This window comes from Chelonoidis abingdonii, chromosome 1, assembly GCF_003597395.2.
Source record: "Chelonoidis abingdonii isolate Lonesome George chromosome 1, CheloAbing_2.0, whole genome shotgun sequence".
NCBI classification, from domain to species: domain Eukaryota; kingdom Metazoa; phylum Chordata; order Testudines; family Testudinidae; genus Chelonoidis; species Chelonoidis abingdonii.
In genome coordinates, this window is record NC_133769.1 from 203,321,695 (window position 1) to 203,331,399 (window position 9,705).

The following is a 9,705-nucleotide window of genomic DNA, read 5'->3' on the forward strand; positions in this document are numbered from 1 at the left end:
GTGCAAAGATTAACTGGGATGATACTGGGATGATAAGCAGAGGATTGCCATAAGCAAAGAGTTAGCAAATTCCTTTTGCTCTACAATTGATTTCAGTCAGACTGGTTGTAGAACTAGGGTTGCAGAATTGGGATCATGCTTTAAGAAACTCCATGTGAAACTCCAACTATCATAAAGGCAGAAATAAATTCTGGTTTGCTATTATTTTCAAAATGCAGAGCAAGGGGCCCAGTATTTTCTCCAAAGATACCTACAGTGTTTATTAAGGTAAGAAATTTTGTTATACAATCCTGCTTATAAAAATTATTTTATTATATTATTTTAAATAAAAATATTTACATTTTTCCTTTAAATACATATTCTACGCAAGGCAAATATGGTCATATAGTTACTTTATTACTTGCTGTTAAATTGTGTGGAAAAGGCTTCAGATTTTGAAGCTTTCTTTGTCCAGGTCAAATTCTTTAGTCACCAAAATGCTCTGTTGATTGAAGGGCTAAAATCTACTTGCTCTGAACACAGTATTTCCAAAAGCAGGCTGAAATTGAACAAAATACATAGTTAAAATACACTGCAATATATTTCACCTTGTGCATTTTCCTTTGAAATAACTTTAAAGTAATGAAAACAACCTGCATATTGCACAGAATCTAATTGCACCCCATTCTCTGTGTTACATGAACAAACATAGTGAATTTTTAAAACTCACTAAGTCTTTGCAACTCGCTAGAGTTTAAGTAGCTTTAGTCAATTTTAAGCTCTTAAGGACAAAATGACCACTAATAACTTCCAAGGTGAGGAAGGACTCTTTTAAGTTTCAAACTGTCAGAAAATATTCAAGGCTTTCCAGAGGCTCTAACTCTTGGAAGAGTAAGCAAAGCAATCCCTACTTAATGAGTTTCATGGCAGGGAGCTGCAAAGCATCCTGCATTCTGTCAGCAATGCAGATCTTGGTTTTAGGGCAATCTGGCCTCTTATCCAGTTCTACAGCATGTGCAACTTCAGCTGGAATAACTTCTCTAGGTGACCTGTAGTTGGGGGTGTCAGCCAGTTCTAGGCCCAGCCTATGAGTGACAGTGATGAAACAAAGAAATGAAATTACCTACAGGTGGGCATGAAGTCATTCTGTTCACCTTGACTAGCAACATGCTGCTTTGTAGGAAACAGAAGTGTGATTTTTCTTTTTTTTTAAAGCACTCAAGCCCTGGCCTGACTCTGCTCCTATTGAGTTAATGGGAGTATTATCACGAATGGGACCCCAGTTAGATTAAAGGTAGAGCGGTTAGAAAATAGCACATACTGTCTGTGAAAAAGTTTAAAAAAATTTCATTCATTTGAAAATTTACAGATTTTTTTCAGGTTGTTTTTTTTCCACTCTCTTCTTCCTTACCCCCACCCAGACTCACACTCACTAGAAAAGGGAAGGAGGGGGAAGTAAATAAGAAACAGAGGTAGGTGGGGGGAAGAAACTGAACTATCTTTCAGATGTTGAAATTCAGTTTTTCATTGGAAAAAAATTCAACCAAAACAAAAAATGTGCTTCAAAAGCCATTTCCCATTGAAAAAAATGTTCTGGTGAAATTTCTTCAACCAACTCTAGTCAGCACTGAGTGCTCTTGAAAATCCTGCCTATCCTAATTAGCAAACAGGCTGAACATCTACGCTACAATTAAATAATCCCTGAGGCCAAGTCAGTTGGCATGGCCTAGCCACTGGTGTCTAATTGAAGAGTAGAAAAACCCAGAGGGCCCCGAAGGGGGACTAATGTGCTTCAGAACCATGACAGTATATTTTTTGGTTTTTAAAAATTGTTTTTCTTCTCATTTATCTTTTTTACTCTAGTCGTATATAAGGAATACAGTCCATTGTGTTGAAGTGCTGTATAGCTGCACTCAGTAGTAGATACTACTGTCAATCATCTCAGCTTCAGTTTTTACCTTCCAGCATCATCAGCCCCATGCATTCAAAAATCATGAATCAGACCTCCAAAATGTTGAAATTGGCTTATAAAGATGAGATATTAAAAACAGTGTTGATTTGATTTCTGGAGTCTTAAGGTGCACTTGGGTCATGGATTCAAGTTTTTCTCTGCCCCCTCAAGGCCTAGCCTCTTATTTTTTTGAAAAATGAAAGTGCCAAGAGTCTTATTCCAAGACCTGGAACATTAAGAAGCACACCACATATGAGATGTGATAAAAATCACATTGAATTATCCTAATGCTTCAAATAACAACAGTTGATGATATATGATCTACGCACTATACCAAAGTTTATACATCTCTCTTTCTAGCTTCACAACTCTGCCCTCTGCTGGATGGAATGTCAGTGTCACAACACTGCCCTCTCCTGGATGGAATGTCATTCTTATATGAGGTCAATTGTGTGTGATTAATTATTGCCTTTTAGATCTACTGAGGACATAAACCCTAAGGAAGGGAATTGGAAGGAACTTGGAAAAGAGAAAGAGGGTGAAAAAGAGGAAGATGGAGGGACAGGGAAGTGAAAAGGAGGAAAACAGGGAGCAAGGAGGAAGGAGAGCTTGGAGTTATTTCTGATGCCATAATCCCAACAATCTCTGAGCACCCGGTCATCTATTATATAGGCTTCTATACATACTTACGTATAATATACACATTTATAGAAAATATACTCATGCTTATCAAATGCATGCTGCTTGCTCTCACCAACTATGAACATAAACTGATCATATCTATCTAGCTAAATTATATGACTAGAGCTTCATGGAAACCTGATATTTTGTTTTGCTGGAAAATCCAATATTTTGAAAAAAATATTCCAAAATGAAACACAAAAATTTAAAAATTTCCTGTGAAATAAAATTATAAACAATATTGTTTGGGTCAAATAATTTTGTTTCAATAAAATCATAACATTTTGGTCAGATTTTTACACTTAAATTTTTTTTATATAAAATAAATTTTGAAACAAAAAGTCATTTTGAAATGAAAAATCAAAATGTTTTGTGCCAAAAATGTTGAAATGGAACACTGATATTTTTGAAGTACTTCATTTTGATTTTTTTCCCCAAAACTAAATTCAGTGTCTATGCCTCTCACAATCTTCAGTGTATTTATCCCCACAACAGCCATGTGAAGCTGGAAAGCACTATTAGCCCCCTTTTACCCATGGGAAATTGAGGTATAGGAAGACTGTGTCACTGGCCCAAGGTCACACAGAAGGTCTGTGGTGTGAGCAGGCAATTGAACTCAGGTCTCCTGACCTTGGCACAAAAAGCAGATGTGTGTTAATAAAGACTGTGGATGACGCAAAGTTGGGAGGTATTGCCAATACGGAAAAGGACTGGAATATCATACAAGAAGATCTGGATGATCTCGAAAACTGAAGTAATAGAAATGGGATGAAATTTAAGAGTGCAAAGTGCAAGGTCATGCACTTAAGGACTAAAAACATTTTTTTTTTGCTATAAACTGGGGACTGATCAGTTGGAAGTGACACAGGATGAGAAAGATCTGGGTGAATTGATTGATCATAGGATGACTATGAGCCACCAATGTGATGCCTCTGTGAAAAAGGCTAATACAATCCTAGGATGCAACAGGCAAGGTATTTCCAGTAGAGACATGGAAGAGTTATTACCATTATGCAAGGCACTAGTGAGACCTTATCTGGGATACTGTGTGCAATTCTGTTCCCCCATCTTTAAAAAAGATGCATTTAGACTGGAACAGATGCAGAAAAGCACTACTAGGTTGATCAGAGGAATGGAAAGCTTTTTGGCATGTTTAGCTTAACCAATCAATAAATACATCAGAGGAATAAATACAAGGGAGAGAGAGGAGTTATTTAGGTTAAACATCAATGTAGATACAAGAACAAAGGGATATCAGCTGCCCATCAACAAGTTTAGGCTTGAAAATAGAAGAAGGCTTCTAACCACTGGAGAAGTGAAGTTCTGGAACAGCCTTTCAACGGGAGCAGTTGGGCAAAAAAACCTAACTGGTTTCAAGACTGAACATGACAAGTTTATGGAGGGGATGGTATGATGAGATGTGACATGGTGCCCATCTGTGACTGCTAGTAGCAAATATCTCTAACAGCCGGACACAGGACAATAGTTGGGGAGAGCTCTACAGCAAATTCTTTCTCAGGTGTTTGGCTGGTGGGTCTTGCCTACTTGCTCAGGGTCTAACAGATCACCATATTTTTCCCACATGTCAAATTGGCAGAGATCTTGGGTTTTTTTGCCTTCCTCTGCAGCATGGGGCATGAGTCACTTGCAGGTTTAAACTAGTGTAAATGATGAATTCTCTGTAACTTGAAGTCTTTAAACCATAATTTGAGGACTTCAGTAACTCAGCCAGAGGTTAGGGGTGTATTACAGGAGTGGGTGGGTGAGGTTCTGTGGCCTGCAATGAGCAGGACATCAGACTAGATCATCATGATGGTCCCTTCTGGCCTTAAAGCCTATGAGTCCCATGCTAGTGTCCTAGCCCCTGGAACCTAACTTTCTTGGTATAAAATTTATAATTAATTTGTGGATTGATCTGAGGAAGCTACAAATCCTGTCACCTCTGGGACACAAGTCCAAACATGACTCAAGGACACAGAAGGCTACTGTCTGATGACTATTCAGTGGTTTTTATATTAAATGGATTTGGTGGTTTCAGTCTAGTTTCTAGGCAACAGATATCCACATCACAGAAAAGGGCATCACGAATGCCACTTGACACTGTCCGCAAAGACCAAAGATGGATGGCCAGAGAGAGGGAACTATCTGTTCATCTAGTGAAGCCACGGTGGAAATCCATTAGTGAGAAGCAGCGTGGGGATGCTTCTGCCTATGCTCTACTCTTCTGTGGCTAGACGAGTCCAGTCTCCAGTGTGGTTAATCTAGCACCTTCCACAAGCACCGAATACAATAAGCTTGCAATGTATCAGGTATCAAAGTGACCCAGCACTGAGGTGAGCAGGGTACATCATCACACTGCTGGAAATCCTACCTCTTTTCTTGGATTTCCTAGGGGATTGTGGTGCTGACTTCCTGAAGTTCTTCCCACTTAGAAGATTTATATCCCGGAGATCCTTGGTCAACTCAGCAGCACCTTCTTCATGGGCAAGGGGATTGGACTGCCCTTCATTTAAACCTTCCTGCTCCAAATGAAACACATGAAGAACAATTTGAATAATACAATTTCTAAAAGCAAGGAACACAAAAACTCCAGAGAAGCAGTGAAGTAAATAGCCAGCCATTAGTGAACCAGCTGTGTGGTGAGGAGGTGAATTTTACAAGTATTAGATGATGACTAGAGCTGGAAATTAAGAAAATATAGAATTGATCTTACCGTTTTGACTTTCTTCCCAAACATCTTGGCATAGGCTGAAATTCAAAGGGGGAAAAACATTTAGCAGCTTTTCTTTTGTGAGATGGTATCTGCTTTCTTGCAAACTTAATTGTGATGCACCATTTGCCAAAACTGCTGGTAGAGTCTCATTTTGGTGGGGGACAGTAAGGAGGATATATAGATGGAAGGGGCACACCATGTAAGTACACCAAGAAATCAATCCTACAAGCTCCTACGGGTGGGAATTGTCCATACCCACCCACTGAAACCAGTGGGTCTACTTGTATGAGTAAAGATCTGCAAAACAGGTCCCCGAACACAGTAGAAGCCTTCCATCAAGGCAGTGTTTCCATTTCCCTCGCTTCTCTTTCTGTTTTGATCTGAGGTGTATATTATTGCCCACCCTTAATCAGTGTCATTCACTGAGTTGTTGGGTCCCTGTTTTACAGATGTGGAAAATGAAGGAGAGATGTTAAATGACTGAACTGAGATGACAAAGGGCATTAGTGTCAAAGCTGAGAATACATGAGTATGTGGCTCCCACGCCTGTGTTCAGTCCATTAGCTCATACTCTCATCCATTGTGTTAATATAGTTTAGTCCTGGATGTAAATCCCAGTGCAGCAGTCCCAGAACTGCACGAGGCTCCTTGGGGTGAAGGCCTTTCCAACTGGTGGAGAAGGGAAGAGGCCCTGGGGATCAGGGTGGGGAATAAGGAGAGAATGCTGTCAGTTGGGATGGCCATTTTGAATGTCTGACAGAAGGAATGGGGTGCAGAGTTTGCAGAGAACCTCCCCTGCCCTTTGAATTTGTGTCTGGGGCCCTTCTCAGTACCATCTCTCTGATTTTAAGAGCATTTTGAAAGAAGAATTTTAGAATAGAGCATAAAGCACAATGGTTATGCAGCCATTGTGCAGTGGCCGCTGCGTATCATGCTGGCCAGCACTGCCTTGGTGTTTCCTTGGGCTCCCCCGCCTGCTTGTTGTATCCAGTTGTTGTCGCTCATCTTCTATTTACATTGTAAGCTCTTTGGGGCAGGGGAGCTCTTTGTTATATGTTTGGACAGCACCTAGCACAATGGAGCTTGCAATACAAATATAAATACAAATCATCATCATCATCAGGGATGGTCTAGACAGTATTTGGTCCTGCCATGAGGCAGGGGACTGGACTCGATGACCTCTCGAGGTCCCTTCCAGTCCTAGAGTCTATGAATCTGTGAATCGATGCTCAGAAGAGGGACTGAGGTGGAGTAGCCTTGCTGGGAATTTCAGAAAAAAATTGCATAATTTATAGGGTTTTTTTTCAAAAAAATCTGCTTTGAATCATAAGAGAGCAACCTAGAATCAGAAGCTATTACGTGCTCAGAGTAAGGGCTTTTCTATACAGAGAGTTAGTGCGCGGCGAGCCAGGGTGTGAAACTACAGCACTGCAGCATGGCTCTCACTAACTCTCCATGTGGCCTGTGTTATCGCACACTGAAAGCTCTGTAGTGTGCATTCATGTGCTGCTGTTTTGTTGCAGGATGGTAGGATTTTGCTGATGCATGAGATGGGTGGCTGTAAAGCCCTCCCCCCCGCTTTTGGTTAAGTTAATAAAGTTGTGGCTTCTGCTTAAATCCACCCGGGTGTCTATCTTCCATTTCCCCATGTGTCCTGATCCATAGCAAACAATATAGGAAAGTATCATCTCTGCCAGTCCTTCTGGGTCTCAGTACACTAAGCAAAGTACGTATGAATTAAATTTCCATTCATTGGGCTGGACTCTTTTCATGCCAGTGTAACTCAGGAATAACCAGTGAAGTTACAGGGGTGTAAAACTAGAAAGTGAAAGGAGGATGGGGAATCATTATCCTTTTAGCAGACACAGGAGCTGTGAGGTCGCCCAGCACATACATTTTCCTTCTGAAAGGAACAACATGTCTCTTCTTTGGGCAAAGCAAAAGAACGCAGGCCAGACTCCAGCAGAGATTTAATAAGAGATTTTACTGCAGACAAGAAATTAAATATCCAATTCGCCTATGTATTTATCTCAGTTATTGTCTGAGTGAATTGCTCATTTATAAAGAAAGAAAGTGTTGACTGTTTTGAGGGTGAGATGTACAGGCACTGGAATTGAAGCTGGGGATTACTGAGGTTGGAGACAAGGAAGCTTTATGGGGGAGTATGGCAGAGGAGGGCAGTTTAGACCCTGATCTTGTATTGGGATCTGTGATGTTTCATTGATTTGAACAGGCCTTCTGCATTTGAATGAATTTTATCCTGAATGAAAATGACTGTTCACCTAGGGCTTGACCCAAAGCCTGTTGAAATCAATGGGATTCTTTCCACTGGCTTCAATGGACTTTAGATCAGGCCCCTAGTTTTGTCCCTCTCTTACAACAGACACAACTCACAGGTAAGCGAGGATACTAATGGGGCCTTTATTAAAGCAATGCTGAGTTTGCACAGTTAAAGTTAGACAGTCAAGAAATGCAATATACAGGGCTTGATTCTCCACTGCTTGTAGCCTTGTGTCATTTTTACACGTGCAAAGCGACTGTCAAGGTTTTTTTCCCCACTTTGAACTTTAGAGTTCAAATGTGGGGACCTGCATGAACACTTCTAAGCTTAATTACTAGCTTAGATCTGGAACACTGCCATCACCCAGAATTTCAGTGTCTGGGGCACTTTCTGTCCCCCCAAAAATTTCCCCTCCCTGGGTTGCCTGAGAGGCTTCACCAATTCCCTGGTGAACGCAGATCCAAACCCCTTGGACCTTAAAACAAGGAGAAATTTACCATCCCCCCTCCTTTTCCCCACCAATCCCTGGTGAGTCCAGAGCCAATCCCCTTGGATCTTAAAACAAGGAAAAATCAATCAGGTTCTTAAAAAAGAAAGCTTTTAATTAAAAAAAAGAAGAAAGGTAAAAATTATCTTTGTAAAATCAGAATGGAAAATGCTTTACAGGGTAATCAGATTCCTATAGACCAGAGGGCCCCCCCCCCCACTAGCCTTAGGTTCAAAATTACAGCAAACAGAGGTAAAATCCTTCCAGCAAAAAGAATCAGTTACAAGTTGAGAAAACAAACATATGACTAACACACCTTGCCTAGCTAATTACTTACAAGTTTGAAACATGAGAGACTGATTCAGAAAGATTTGGAGAGCCTGGATTGATGTCCCGTCCCTCTCAGTCCCGAGAGCAAACAACAACACAAAAAGGAAAAACAAAACTTTCCTCCACCAAGATTTGAAAGTATCTTGTCCCCCTATTGGTCCTATGGTCAGGTGTCAGCCAGGTTTATGGAGCTTCTTAACCCTTTACAGGTAAAAGAGACATTAACCCTTAACTATCTGTTTATGACAGCAACCATAAAATACTGCCATTCCAATTTGCACAGGTGTAAATGATTATAAAAGTTACAAGGCAGTGGAGAATCAAGCCCTCAGTATTTGTATACAATGGTCTTTAAAAAAAAAAAAGCAATCCGATGAAATAAGACACAAATCTTGGGTAGCATGTGTTGAAAGACGTATGAGGCAGAACATGCTAACTGCCTCAGGTCCTCAGATCAGTGCACCCACAGAATAAGGTAGCAAATTCCACAACAAGCTGGCAGTTTGGAAATGTACATGTTTATCATTTTGCTCAATGAAATAACCTTATTATCAGGAGAGGGTCACAGGGACAACAGCTAGCCAATCTTACTGAAATGTACACAAGCAATATCATGCCAGACACTTCAGGCAGAAACTGACCCTCAATCAAAAACCAGAAGAACACATCAGTAAACAGCGCAACCTGCAACACATTTTATAAGGTGGTACAAGCATAGTCCTAAATCAAACTAAAGACATTCAGCCTTTCCATTAGCTTTAGCAGGCTTTGGATCAGGCCTTAAGTTGCCATGGGTTTGATTCTGTTCTCACTTACACCAGTGTTATACCAGTTTAAATCCACGAACATCAATGGTGACTTCCAATTTACACTGGTGTGAGTGAAATCAGACCATATATATACAATCTGTCTATCTATACATTACTATACAGGTGAAAAATAACTGACATAATATAGCTTGAATGCACTTTTTCAGTTCACATTTTTGAACAATACTAGAGTTTATTACTTATTTGTTGATGTTTTCCCCCATTTTATAGCCCCAGAGTTACCTGCCTGGCAACAGGAGTGGGTGGCTTCTGTGGTCTGCAATGTGCAGAAGGTCAGACTAGATGATCACAATGGTTCTTTCTGACCTTAAAGACTATGAGTCTATCACTGAAAGCTATAACACACACACAGACTTGCCATGAGCTCAGATGCTTCACAGTTCTCCACAGAGAACTCTTAGACTGTAAGCTCTTTAAGGTAGGGACTGTCTTTTTGTTCAGCATACAGTTCCT